We start from the raw sequence: 12,659 nt of genomic DNA on the forward strand, positions 1-12,659 counted from the left end.
TGGAAAATCTAGCATGGCAATCGTAAACTAGAGAACAAGCATCATCATTACATTTTCCTTGGACTAAAGTTCACTTTTTAAGGTTCTCAGCATACGTGTAAGAAGAAGGTTGGAAGTAGACTTTTGTTATTTAAAGCTCCCATTCCTGAGTAGTAGCAATTCACAAGAACATAATCTCCAGGTTAGGTTTCTGTGCATATCTATGCTTCAATCAAGCCTTCTGATAATTTCTATATCAAAAAGGTAATTGCCTCCCCGGCGGGGATTCGAACCCCGGCCTCCCGCGTGACAGGCGGGGATACTCACCACTATACTACCGAGGACTGGTGAACATGCTCATTTCAGAGAGTCCTGCTATTGAGATGTCAAGCCAGAAAAAGGAAATGGGTGTCAACTAGAGAGTTAAAGGATGAATATCCAGGAGAAATTTTTTGGAATGAATGAAAAATCTACAAGTAAAGTTTTCATTATGGTATGTATATTTTCCAGGGTTGGTCTGGCCACCTTGACCCGCTCCCATATTTCTGGAAAATCTAGCATGGCAATCGTAAACTAGAGAACAAGCATCATCATTACGTTTTCCTTGGACTAAAGTTCACCTTTTAAGGTTCTCAGCATACGTGTAAGATGAAGGTTGGAAGTAGACTTTTGTTATTTAAAGGTCCCATTCCTGAGTAATAGCAATTCACAAGAACATCATCTCCAGGTTAGGTTTCTGTGCATATCTATGCTTCAATCAAGCCTTCTGATAATTTCTATATCAAAAAGGTAATTGCCTCCCCGGCGGGGAATCGAACCCCGGCCTCCCGCGTGACAGGCGGGGATACTCACCACTATACTACCGAGGACTGGTGAACATGCTCATTTCAGAGAGTCCTGCTATTGAGATGTCAAGCCAGAAAAAGGAAATGGGTGTCAACTAGAGAGTTAAAGAATGAATATCCATGAGAAATTTTTTGGAATGAATGAAAAATCTGCAAGTAGAGTTTTCAGTATGGTATGTATATTTTCCAGGGTTGGTCTGGCCACCTTGACCCGCTCCCATATTTTTGGAAAATCTAGCATGGCAATCGTAAACTAGAGAACAAGCATCATCATTACATTTTCCTTGGACTAAAGTTCACTTTTTAAGGTTCTCAGCATACGTGTAAGATGAAGGTTGGAAGTAGACTTTTGTTATTTAAAGCTCCCATTCCTGAGTAGTAGCAATTCACAAGAACATAATCTCCAGGTTAGGTTTCTGTGCATATCTATGCTTCAATCAAGCCTTCTGATAATTTCTATATCAAAAAGGTAATTGCCTCCCCGGCGGGGAATCGAACCCCGGCCTCCCGCGTGACAGGCGGGGATACTCACCACTATACTACCGAGGACTGGTGAACATGCTCATTTCAGAGAGTCCTGCTATTGAGATGTCAAGCCAGAAAAAGGAAATGGGTGTCAACTAGAGAGTTAAAGGATGAATATCCAGGGAAATTTTTTTGGAATGAATGAAAAATCTACAAGTAAAGTTTTCAGTATGGTATGTATATTTTCCAGGGTTGGTGTGGCCACCTTGACCCGCTCCCCTATTTCTGGAAAATCTAGCATGGCAATCGTAAACTAGAGAACAAGCATCATCATTACGTTTTCCTTGGACTAAAGTTCACCTTTTAAGGTTCTCAGCATACGTGTAAGATGAAGGTTGGAAGTAGACTTTTGTTATTTAAAGCTCCCATTCCTGAGTAATAGCAATTCACAAGAACATCATCTCCAGGTTAGGTTTCTGTGCATATCTATGCTTCAATCAAGCCTTCTGATAATTTCTATATCAAAAAGGTAATTGCCTCCCCGGCGGGGAATCGAACCCCGGCCTCCCGCGTGACAGGCGGGGATACTCACCACTATACTACCGAGGACTGGTGAACATGCTCATTTCAGAGAGTCCTGCTATTGAGATGTCAAGCCAGAAAAAGGAAATGGGTGTCAACTAGAGAGTAAAAAGAATGAATATCCAGGAGAATTTTTTTGGAATGAATTAAAAATCTACAAGTAGACTTTTCAGTATGGTATGTATATTTTCCAGGGTTGGTCTGGCCACCTTGACCCGCTCCCATATTTCTGGAAAATCTAGCATGGCAATCGTAAATTAGAGAACAAGCATCATCATTACGTTTTCCTTGGACTAAAGTTCACTTTTTAAGGTTCTCAGCATACGTGTAAGATGAAGGTTGGAGGTAGACTTATGTTATTTAAAGCTCCCATTCCTGAGTAATAGCAATTCACAAGAACATCATCTCCAGGTTAGGTTTCTGTGCATATCTATGCTTCAATCAACCCTTCTGATAATTTCTATCTCAAAAAGGTAATTGCCTCCCCGGCGGGGAATCGAACCCCGGCCTCCCGCGTGACAGGCGGGGATACTCACCACTATACTACCGAGGACTGGTGAACATGCTCATTTCAGAGAGTCCTGCTATTGAGATGTGAAGCCAGAAAAAGGAAATGGGTGTCAACTAGAGAGTTAAAGGATGAATATCCAGGAGAATTTTTTTGGAATGAATGAAAAATCTACAAGTAAAGTTTTCAGTATGGTATGTATATTTTCCAGGGTTGGTCTGGCCACCTTGACCCGCTCCCATATTTCTGGAAAATCTAGCATGGCAATCGTAAACTAGAGAACAAGCATCATCATTACGTTTTCCTTGGACTAAAGTTCACCTTTCAAGGTTCTCAGCATACGTGTAAGATGAAGGTTGGAAGTAGACTTTTGTTATTTAAAGCTCCCATTCCTGAGTAATAGCAATTCACAAGAACATCATCTCCAGGTTAGGTTTCTGTGCATATCTATGCTGCAATCAAACCTTCTGATAATTTTTATATCAAAAAGGTAATTGCCTCCCCGGCGGGGAATCGAACCCCGGCCTCCCGCGTGACAGGCGGGGATACTCGCCACTATACTACCGAGGACTGGTGAACATGCTCATTTCAGAGAGTCCTGCTATTGAGATGTCAAGCCAGAAAAAGGAAATGGGTGTCAACTAGAGAGTTAAAGGATGAATATCCAGGAGAAATTTTTTGGAATGAATGAAAAATCTACAAGTAGACTTTTCAGTATGGTATGTATATTTTCCAGGGTTGGTCTGGCCACCTTGACCCGCTCCCATATTTCTGGAAAATCTAGCATAGGAATTATAAACTAGAGAACAAGCATCATCATTACATTTTCCTTGGACTAAAGTTCACTTTTTAAGGTTCTCAGCATACGTGTAAGATGAAGGTTGGAAGTAGACTTATGTTATTTAAAGCTCCCATTCCTGAATAGTAGCAATTAAAAGAACATAATCTCCAGGTTAGGTTTCTGTGCATATCTATGCTTCAATCAAGCCTTCTGATAATTTCTATCCCAAAAAGGTAATTGCCTCCCCGGCGTGGAATTGAACCCCGGCCTCCCGCGTGACAGGCGGGGATACTCACCACTATACTACCGAGGACTGGTGAACATGCTCATTTCAGAGAGTCCTGCTATTGAGATGTCAAGCCAGAAAAAGGAAATGGGTGTCAACTAGAGAATTAAAGAATGAATATCCAGGAGAAATTTTTTGGAATGAAGGAAAAATCTACAAGTAAAGTTTTCAGTATGGTATGTATATTTTCTAGGGTTGGTCTGGCCACCTTGACCAGCTCCCATATTTCTGGAAAATCTAGCATGGCAATCGTAAACTAGAGAACAAGCATCATCATTACGTTTTCCTTGGACTAAAGTTCACTTTTTAAGGTTCTCAGCATACGTGTAAGATGAAGGTTGGAAGTAGACTTTTGTTATTTAAAGCTCCCATTCCTGAGTAATAGCAATTCACAAGAACATAATCTCCAGGTTAGGTTTCTGTGCATATCTATGCTTCAATCAAGCCTTCTGATAATTTCTATATCAAAAAGGTAATTGCCTCCCCGGCGGAGAATCGAACCCCGGCCTCCCGCGTGACAGGCGGGGATACTCACCACTATACTACCGAGGACTGGTGAACATGCTCATTTCAGAGAGTCCTGCTATTGAGATGTCAAGCCAGAAAAAGGAAATGGGTGTCAACTAGAGAGTCAAAGAATGAATATCCAGGAGAAATTTTTTGGAATGAATGAAAAATCTACAAGTAGACTTTTCAGTATGGTATGTATATTTTCCAGGGTTGGTGTGGCCACCTTGACCCGCTCCCATATTTCTGGAAAATCTAGCATGGCAATCGTAAACTAGAGAACAAGCATCATCATTACGTTTTCCTTGGACTAAAGTTCACTTTTTAAGGTTCTCAGCATACGTGTAAGATGAAGGTTGGAAGTAGACTTATGTTATTCAAATCTCCCATTCCTGAGTAGTAGCAATTCACAAGAACATCATCTCCAGGTTAGGTTTCTGTGCATATTTATGCTTCAATCAAGCCTTCTGATAATTTCTATATCAAAAAGGTAATTGCCTCCCCGGCGGGGAATCGAACCCCGGCCTCCCGCGTGACAGGCGGGGATACTCACCACTATACTACCGAGGACTGGTGAACATGCTCATTTCAGAGAGTCCTGCTATTGAGATGTCAAGCCAGAAAAAGGAAATGGGTGTCAACTAGAGAGTTAAAGAATGAATATCCAGGAGAAAGTTTTTGGAATGAAGGAAAAATCTACAAGTAGACTTTTCAGTATGGTATGTATATTTTCTAGGGTTGGTCTGGCCACCTTGACCAGCTCCCATATTTCTGGAAAATCTAGCATGGCAATCGTAAACTAGAGAACAAGCATCATCATTACGTTTTCCTTGGACTAAAGTTCACTTTTTAAGGTTCTCAGCATACGTGTAAGATGAAGGTTGGAAGTAGACTTTTGTTATTTAAAGCTCCCATTCCTGAGTAATAGCAATTCACAAGAACATAATCTCCAGGTTAGGTTTCTGTGCATATCTATGCTTCAATCAAGCCTTCTGATAATTTCTATATCAAAAAGGTAATTGCCTCCCCGGCGGGGAATCGAACCCCGGCCTCCCGCGTGACAGGCGGGGATACTCACCACTATACTACCGAGGACTGGTGAACATGCTCATTTCAGAGAGTCCTGCTATTGAGATGTCAAGCCAGAAAAAAGAAATGGGTGTCAACTAGAGAGTAAAAAGAATGAATATCCAGGAGAAATTTTTTGGAATGAATGAAAAATCTACAAGTAGACTTTTCAGTATGGTATGTATATTTTCCAGGGTTGGTGTAGCCACTTTGACCCGCTCCCATATTTCTGGAAAATCTAGCATGGCAATCGTAAACTAGAGAACAAGCATCATCATTACGTTTTCCTTGGACTAAAGTTCACTTTTTAAGGTTCTCAGCATACGTGTAAGATGAAGGTTGGAAGTAGACTTTTGTTATTTAAAGCTCCCATTCCTGAGTAATAGCAATTCACAAGAACATCATCTCCAGGTTAGGTTTCTGTGCATATCTATGCTTCAATCAACCCTTCTGATAATTTCTATCTCAAAAAGGTAATTGCCTCCCCGGCGGGGAATCGAACCCCGGCCTCCCGCGTGACAGGCGGGGATACTCACCACTATACTACCGAGGACTGGTGAATATGCTCATTTCAGAGAGTCCTGCTATTGAGATGTCAAGCCAGAAAAAGGAAATGGGTGTCAACTAGAGAGTTAAAGAATGAATATCCAGGAGAAATTTTTTGGAATGAATGAAAAATCTACAAGTAGACTTTTCAGTATGGTATGTATATTTTCCAGGGTTGGTCTGGCCACCTTGACTCGCTCCCATATTTCTGGAAAATCTAGCATGGCAATCGTAAACTAGAGAACAAGCATCATCATTACGTTTTCCTTGGACTAAAGTTCACTTTTCAAGGTTCTCAGCATACGTGTAAGATGAAGGTTGGAAGTAGACTTTTGTTATTTAAAGCTCCCATTCCTGAGTAATAGCAATTCACAAGAACATCATCTCCAGGTTAGGTTTCTGTGCATATCTATGCTTCAATCAACCCTTCTGATAATTTCTATATCAAAAAGGTAATTGCCTCCCTGGCGGGGAATCGAACCCCGGCCTCCCGCGTGACAGGCGGGGATACTCACCACTATACTACCGAGGACTGGTGAACATGCTCATTTCAGAGAGTCCTGCTATTGAGATGTCAAGCCAGAAAAAAGAAATGGGTGTCAACTAGAGAGTAAAAAGAATGAATATCCAGGAGAATTTTTTTGGAATGAATGAAAAATCTACAAGTAGAATTTTCAGTATGGTATGTATATTTTCCAGGGTTGGTCTGGCCACTTTGACCCGCTCCCATATTTCTGGAAAATATAGCATGGCAATTATAAACTAGAGAACAAGCATCATCATTACATTTTCCTTGGACTAAAGTTCACTTTTTAAGGTTCTCAGCATACGTGTAAGATGAAGGTTGGAAGTAGACTTTTGTTATTTAAAGCTCCCATTCCTGAGTAGTAGCAATTCACAAGAACATAATCTCCAGGTTAGGTTTCTGTGCATATCTATGCTTCAATCAAGCCTTCTGATAATTTCTATATCAAAAAGGTAATTGCCTCCCCGGCGGGGAATCGAACCCTGGCCTCCCGCGTGACAGGCGGGGATACTCACCACTATACTACCGAGGACTGGTGAACATGCTCATTTCAGAGAGTCCTGCTATTGAGATGTCAAGCCAGAAAAAGGAAATGGGTGTCAACTAGAGAGTTAAAGGACGAATATCCAGGAGAAATTTTTTGGAATGAATGAAAAATCTACAAGTAAAGTTTTCAGTATGGTATGTATATTTTCCAGGGTTGGTCTGGCCACCTTGACCCGCTCCCATATTTCTGGAAAATCTAGCATGGCAATCGTAAACTAGAGAACAAGCATCATCATTACGTTTTCCTTGGACTAAAGTTCACTTTTAAGGTTCTCAGCATACGTGTAAGATGAAGGTTGGAAGTAGACTTTTGTTATTTAAAGCTCCCATTCCTGAGTAATAGCAATTCACAAGAACATCATCTCCAGGTTAGGTTTCTGTGCATATCTATGCTTCAATCAAGCCTTCTGATAATTTCTATATCAAAAAGGTAATTGCCTCCCCGGCGGGGAATCGAACCCCGGCCTCCCGCGTGACAGGCGGGGATACTCACCACTATACTACCGAGGACTGGTGAACATGCTCATTTCAGAGAGTCCTGCTATTGAGATGTCAAGCCAGAAAAAAGAAATGGGTGTCAACTAGAGAGTAAAAAGAATGAATATCCAGGAGAAATTTTTTTGGAATGAATGAAAAATCTACAAGTAGATTTTCAGTATGGTATGTATATTTTCCAGGGTTGGTCTGGCCACCTTGACCCGCTCCCATATTTCTGGAAAATCTAGCATGGCAATCGTAAACTAGAGAACAAGCATCATCATTACGTTTTCCTTGGACTAAAGTTCACTTTTTAAGGTTCTCAGCATACGTGTAAGATGAAGGTTGGAAGTAGACTTTTGTTATTTAAAGCTCCCATTCCTGAGTAATAGCAATTCACAAGAACATCATCTCCAGGTTAGGTTTCTGTGCATATCTATGCTTCAATCAAGCCTTCTGATAATTTCTATATCAAAAAGGTAATTGCCTCCCCGGCGGGGAATCGAACCCCGGCCTCCCGCGTGACAGGCGGGGATACTCACCACTATACTACCGAGGACTGGTGAACATGCTCATTTCAGAGAGTCCTGCTATTGAGATGTCAAGCCAGAAAAAGGAAATGGGTGTCAACTAGAGAGTTAAAGAATGAATATCCAGGAGAAATTTTTTGGAATGAATGAAAAATCTACAAGTAAAGTTTTCAGTATGGTATGTATATTTTCCAGGGTTGGTCTGGCCACCTTGACCCGCTCCCATATTTCTGGAAAATCTAGCATGGCAATCGTAAACTAGAGAACAAGCATCATCATTACGTTTTCCTTGGACTAAAGTTCACTTTTAAGGTTCTCAGCATACGTGTAAGATGAAGGTTGGAAGTAGACTTTTGTTATTTAAAGCTCCCATTCCTGAGTAATAGCAATTCACAAGAACATCATCTCCAGGTTAGGTTTCTGTGCATATCTATGCTTCAATCAAGCCTTCTGATAATTTCTATATCAAAAAGGTAATTGCCTCCCCGGCGGGGAATCGAACCCCGGCCTCCCGCGTGACAGGCGGGGATACTCACCACTATACTACCGAGGACTGGTGAACATGCTCATTTCAGAGAGTCCTGCTATTGAGATGTCAAGCCAGAAAAAGGAAATGGGTGTCAACTAGAGAGTTAAAGAATGAATATCCAGGAGAAATTTTTTGGAATGAATGAAAAATCTACAAGTAGAGTTTTCAGTATGGTATGTATATTTTCCAGGGTTGGTCTGGCCACCTTGACCCGCTCCCATATTTTGGAAAATCTAGCATGGCAATCGTAAACTAGAGAACAAGCATCATCATTACATTTTCCTTGGACTAAAGTTCACTTTTTAAGGTTCTCAGCATACGTGTAAGATGAAGGTTGGAAGTAGACTTTTGTTATTTAAAGCTCCCATTCCTGAGTAGTAGCAATTCACAAGAACATAATCTCCAGGTTAGGTTTCTGTGCATATCTATGCTTCAATCAAGCCTTCTGATAATTTCTATATCAAAAAGGTAATTGCCTCCCCGGCGGGGAATCGAACCCCGGCCTCCCGCGTGACAGGCGGGGATACTCACCACTATACTACCGAGGACTGGTGAACATGCTCATTTCAGAGAGTCCTGCTATTGAGATGTCAAGCCAGAAAAAGGAAATGGGTGTCAACTAGAGAGTTAAAGGATGAATATCCAGGGAAATTTTTTTGGAATGAATGAAAAATCTACAAGTAAAGTTTTCAGTATGGTATGTATATTTTCCAGGGTTGGTGTGGCCACCTTGACCCGCTCCCATATTTCTGGAAAATCTAGCATGGCAATCGTAAACTAGAGAACAAGCATCATCATTACGTTTTCCTTGGACTAAAGTTCACCTTTTAAGGTTCTCAGCATACGTGTAAGATGAAGGTTGGAAGTAGACTTTTGTTATTTAAAGCTCCCATTCCTGAGTAATAGCAATTCACAAGAACATCATCTCCAGGTTAGGTTTCTGTGCATATCTATGCTTCAATCAAGCCTTCTGATAATTTCTATATCAAAAAGGTAATTGCCTCCCCGGCGGGGAATCGAACCCCGGCCTCCCGCGTGACAGGCGGGGATACTCACCACTATACTACCGAGGACTGGTGAACATGCTCATTTCAGAGAGTCCTGCTATTGAGATGTCAAGCCAGAAAAAGGAAATGGGTGTCAACTAGAGAGTAAAAAGAATGAATATCCAGGAGAAATTTTTTGGAATGAATGAAAAATCTACAAGTAGACTTTTCAGTATGGTATGTATATTTTCCAGGGTTGGTCTGGCCACCTTGACCCGCTCCCATATTTCTGGAAAATCTAGCATGGCAATCGTAAACTAGAGAACAAGCATCATCATTACGTTTTCCTTGGACTAAAGTTCACTTTTTAAGGTTCTCAGCATACGTGTAAGATGAAGGTTGGAAGTAGACTTTTGTTATTTAAAGCTCCCATTCCTGAGTAATAGCAATTCACAAGAACATCATCTCCAGGTTAGGTTTCTGTGCATATCTATGCTTCAATCAAGCCTTCTGATAATTTCTATATCAAAAAGGTAATTGCCTCCCCGGCGGGGAATCGAACCCCGGCCTCCCGCGTGACAGGCGGGGATACTCACCACTATACTACCGAGGACTGGTGAACATGCTCATTTCAGAGAGTCCTGCTATTGAGATGTCAAGCCAGAAAAAGGAAATGGGTGTCAACTAGAGAGTAAAAAGAATGAATATCCAGGAGAATTTTTTTGGAATGAATGAAAAATCTACAAGTAGAATTTTCAGTATGGTATGTATATTTTCCAGGGTTGGTCTGGCCACCTTGACCCGCTCCCATATTTCTGGAAAATATAGCATGGCAATCGTAAACTAGAGAACAAGCATCATCATTACATTTTCCTTGGACTAAAGTTCACTTTTTAAGGTTCTCAGCATACGTGTAAGATGAAGGTTGGAAGTAGACTTTTGTTATTTAAAGCTCCCATTCCTGAGTAATAGCAATTCACAAGAACATCATCTCCAGGTTAGGTTTCTGTGCATATCTATGCTTCAATCAAGCCTTCTGATAATTTCTATATCAAAAAGGTAATTGCCTCCCCGGCGGGGAATCGAACCCCGGCCTCCCGCGTGACAGGCGGGGATACTCACCACTATACTACCGAGGACTGGTGAACATGCTCATTTCAGAGAGTCCTGCTATTGAGATGTCAAGCCAGAAAAAGGAAATGGGTGTCAACTAGAGAGTTAAAGGATGAATATCCAGGAGAAATTTTTTGGAATGAATGAAAAATCTACAAGTAAAGTTTTCAGTATGGTATGTATATTTTCCAGGGTTGGTCTGGCCACCTTGACCCGCTCCCATATTTCTGGAAAATCTAGCATGGCAATCGTAAACTAGAGAACAAGCATCATCATTACGTTTTCCTTGGACTAAAGTTCACCTTTTAAGGTTCTCAGCATACGTGTAAGATGAAGGTTGGAAGTAGACTTTTGTTATTTAAAGCTCCCATTCCTGAGTAATAGCAATTCACAAGAACATCATCTCCAGGTTAGGTTTCTGTGCATATCTATGCTTCAATCAAGCCTTCTGATAATTTCTATATCAAAAAGGTAATTGCCTCCCCGGCGGGGAATCGAACCCCGGCCTCCCGCGTGACAGGCGGGGATACTCACCACTATACTACCGAGGACTGGTGAACATGCTCATTTCAGAGAGTCCTGCTATTGAGATGTCAAGCCAGAAAAAGGAAATGGGTGTCAACTAGAGAGTTAAAGGATGAATATCCAGGAGAAATTTTTTGGAATGAATGAAAAATCTACAAGTAGTTTTCAGTATGGTATGTATATTTTCCAGGGTTGGTCTGGCCACCTTGACCCGCTCCCATATTTCTGGAAAATCTAGCATGGCAATCGTAAACTAGAGAACAAGCATCATCATTACATTTTCCTTGGACTAAAGTTCACTTTTTAAGGTTCTCAGCATACGTGTAAGATGAAGGTTGGAAGTAGACTTTTGTTATTTAAAGCTCCCATTCCTGAGTAGTAGCAATTCACAAGAACATAATCTCCAGGTTAGGTTTCTGTGCATATCTATGCTTCAATCAAGCCTTCTGATAATTTCTATATCAAAAAGGTAATTGCCTCCCCGGCGGGGAATCGAACCCCGGCCTCCCGCGTGACAGGCGGGGATACTCACCACTATACTACCGAGGACTGGTGAACATGCTCATTTCAGAGAGTCCTGCTATTGAGATGTCAAGCCAGAAAAAGGAAATGGGTGTCAACTAGAGAGTTAAAGAATGAATATCCAGGAGAAATTTTTTTGGAATGAATGAAAAATCTACAAGTAAAGTTTTCAGTATGGTATGTATATTTTCCAGGGTTGGTGTGGCCACCTTGACCCGCTCCCATATTTCTGGAAAATCTAGCATGGCAATCGTAAACTAGAGAACAAGCATCATCATTACGTTTTCCTTGGACTAAAGTTCACTTTTTAAGGTTCTCAGCATACGTGTAAGATGAAGGTTGGAAGTAGACTTATGTTATTTAAAGCTCCCATTCCTGAGTAATAGCAATTCACAAGAACATCATCTCCAGGTTAGGTTTCTGTGCATATCTATGCTTCAATCAAGCCTTCTGATAATTTCTATATCAAAAAGGTAATTGCCTCCCCGGCGGGGAATCGAACCCCGGCCTCCCGCGTGACAGGCGGGGATACTCACCACTATACTACCGAGGACTGGTGAACATGCTCATTTCAGAGAGTCCTGCTATTGAGATGTCAAGCCAGAAAAAGGAAATGGGTGTCAACTAGAGAGTTAAAGAATGAATATCCAGGAGAATTTTTTTGGAATGAATGAAAAATCTACAAGTAGACTTTTCAGTATGGTATGTATATTTTCCAGGGTTGGTCTGGCCACCTTGACCCGCTCCCATATTTCTGGAAAATCTAGCATGGCAATCGTAAACTAGAGAACAAGCATCATCATTACGTTTTCCTTGGACTAAAGTTCACTTTTTAAGGTTCTCAGCATACGTGTAAGATGAAGGTTGGAAGTAGACTTTTGTTATTTAAAGCTCCCATTCCTGAGTAATAGCAATTCACAAGAACATCATCTCCAGGTTAGGTTTCTGTGCATATCTATGCTTCAATCAAGCCTTCTGATAATTTCTATATCAAAAAGGTAATTGCCTCCCCGGCGGGGAATCGAACCCCGGCCTCCCGCGTGACAGGCGGGGATACTCACCACTATACTACCGAGGACTGGTGAACATGCTCATTTCAGAGAGTCCTGCTATTGAGATGTCAAGCCAGAAAAAGGAAATGGGTGTCAACTAGAGAGTAAAAAGAATGAATATCCAGGAGAAATTTTTTGGAATGAATGAAAAATCTACAAGTAGACTTTTCAGTATGGTATGTATATTTTCCAGGGTTGGTCTGGCCACCTTGACCCGCTCCCATATTTCTGGAAAATCTAGCATGGCAATCGTAAACTAGAGAACAAGCATCATCATTACGTTTTC

General features: G+C 41.3%; 19 non-coding genes across 19 annotated transcripts; all 19 read right to left on the reverse strand.

Annotated features, from left to right (window-relative positions):
• Nucleotides 1–251: 251 nt before the first annotated feature.
• Nucleotides 252–323, reverse strand: TRNAD-GUC (transfer RNA aspartic acid (anticodon GUC)). The gene has a single exon. It is a non-coding gene; the product is annotated as a tRNA-Asp (tRNA).
• Nucleotides 324–776: 453 nt separating this feature from the next.
• On the reverse strand, nucleotides 777–848 carry TRNAD-GUC (transfer RNA aspartic acid (anticodon GUC)). The gene has a single exon. It is a non-coding gene; the product is annotated as a tRNA-Asp (tRNA).
• Nucleotides 849–1,301: 453 nt separating this feature from the next.
• TRNAD-GUC (transfer RNA aspartic acid (anticodon GUC)) lies at nucleotides 1,302–1,373 on the reverse strand. Its single transcript has one exon. It is a non-coding gene; the product is annotated as a tRNA-Asp (tRNA).
• A 453-nt stretch (nucleotides 1,374–1,826) lies between these two features.
• Nucleotides 1,827–1,898, reverse strand: TRNAD-GUC (transfer RNA aspartic acid (anticodon GUC)). Its single transcript has one exon. It is a non-coding gene; the product is annotated as a tRNA-Asp (tRNA).
• Nucleotides 1,899–2,352: 454 nt separating this feature from the next.
• TRNAD-GUC (transfer RNA aspartic acid (anticodon GUC)) lies at nucleotides 2,353–2,424 on the reverse strand. Its single transcript has one exon. It is a non-coding gene; the product is annotated as a tRNA-Asp (tRNA).
• A 2,027-nt stretch (nucleotides 2,425–4,451) lies between these two features.
• On the reverse strand, nucleotides 4,452–4,523 carry TRNAD-GUC (transfer RNA aspartic acid (anticodon GUC)). The gene has a single exon. It is a non-coding gene; the product is annotated as a tRNA-Asp (tRNA).
• A 453-nt stretch (nucleotides 4,524–4,976) lies between these two features.
• Nucleotides 4,977–5,048, reverse strand: TRNAD-GUC (transfer RNA aspartic acid (anticodon GUC)). The gene has a single exon. It is a non-coding gene; the product is annotated as a tRNA-Asp (tRNA).
• Nucleotides 5,049–5,502: 454 nt separating this feature from the next.
• Nucleotides 5,503–5,574, reverse strand: TRNAD-GUC (transfer RNA aspartic acid (anticodon GUC)). Its single transcript has one exon. It is a non-coding gene; the product is annotated as a tRNA-Asp (tRNA).
• A 1,503-nt stretch (nucleotides 5,575–7,077) lies between these two features.
• Nucleotides 7,078–7,149, reverse strand: TRNAD-GUC (transfer RNA aspartic acid (anticodon GUC)). Its single transcript has one exon. It is a non-coding gene; the product is annotated as a tRNA-Asp (tRNA).
• Nucleotides 7,150–7,603: 454 nt separating this feature from the next.
• TRNAD-GUC (transfer RNA aspartic acid (anticodon GUC)) lies at nucleotides 7,604–7,675 on the reverse strand. The gene has a single exon. It is a non-coding gene; the product is annotated as a tRNA-Asp (tRNA).
• Nucleotides 7,676–8,127: 452 nt separating this feature from the next.
• TRNAD-GUC (transfer RNA aspartic acid (anticodon GUC)) lies at nucleotides 8,128–8,199 on the reverse strand. Its single transcript has one exon. It is a non-coding gene; the product is annotated as a tRNA-Asp (tRNA).
• A 452-nt stretch (nucleotides 8,200–8,651) lies between these two features.
• TRNAD-GUC (transfer RNA aspartic acid (anticodon GUC)) lies at nucleotides 8,652–8,723 on the reverse strand. Its single transcript has one exon. It is a non-coding gene; the product is annotated as a tRNA-Asp (tRNA).
• Nucleotides 8,724–9,176: 453 nt separating this feature from the next.
• TRNAD-GUC (transfer RNA aspartic acid (anticodon GUC)) lies at nucleotides 9,177–9,248 on the reverse strand. Its single transcript has one exon. It is a non-coding gene; the product is annotated as a tRNA-Asp (tRNA).
• A 454-nt stretch (nucleotides 9,249–9,702) lies between these two features.
• TRNAD-GUC (transfer RNA aspartic acid (anticodon GUC)) lies at nucleotides 9,703–9,774 on the reverse strand. Its single transcript has one exon. It is a non-coding gene; the product is annotated as a tRNA-Asp (tRNA).
• A 454-nt stretch (nucleotides 9,775–10,228) lies between these two features.
• Nucleotides 10,229–10,300, reverse strand: TRNAD-GUC (transfer RNA aspartic acid (anticodon GUC)). Its single transcript has one exon. It is a non-coding gene; the product is annotated as a tRNA-Asp (tRNA).
• A 453-nt stretch (nucleotides 10,301–10,753) lies between these two features.
• On the reverse strand, nucleotides 10,754–10,825 carry TRNAD-GUC (transfer RNA aspartic acid (anticodon GUC)). The gene has a single exon. It is a non-coding gene; the product is annotated as a tRNA-Asp (tRNA).
• Nucleotides 10,826–11,276: 451 nt separating this feature from the next.
• Nucleotides 11,277–11,348, reverse strand: TRNAD-GUC (transfer RNA aspartic acid (anticodon GUC)). Its single transcript has one exon. It is a non-coding gene; the product is annotated as a tRNA-Asp (tRNA).
• Nucleotides 11,349–11,802: 454 nt separating this feature from the next.
• Nucleotides 11,803–11,874, reverse strand: TRNAD-GUC (transfer RNA aspartic acid (anticodon GUC)). The gene has a single exon. It is a non-coding gene; the product is annotated as a tRNA-Asp (tRNA).
• A 453-nt stretch (nucleotides 11,875–12,327) lies between these two features.
• Nucleotides 12,328–12,399, reverse strand: TRNAD-GUC (transfer RNA aspartic acid (anticodon GUC)). Its single transcript has one exon. It is a non-coding gene; the product is annotated as a tRNA-Asp (tRNA).
• Nucleotides 12,400–12,659: the final 260 nt, after the last annotated feature.

Source organism: Palaemon carinicauda, chromosome 13, assembly GCF_036898095.1.
Source record: "Palaemon carinicauda isolate YSFRI2023 chromosome 13, ASM3689809v2, whole genome shotgun sequence".
Classification (NCBI taxonomy): Eukaryota; Metazoa; Arthropoda; class Malacostraca; order Decapoda; family Palaemonidae; genus Palaemon; species Palaemon carinicauda.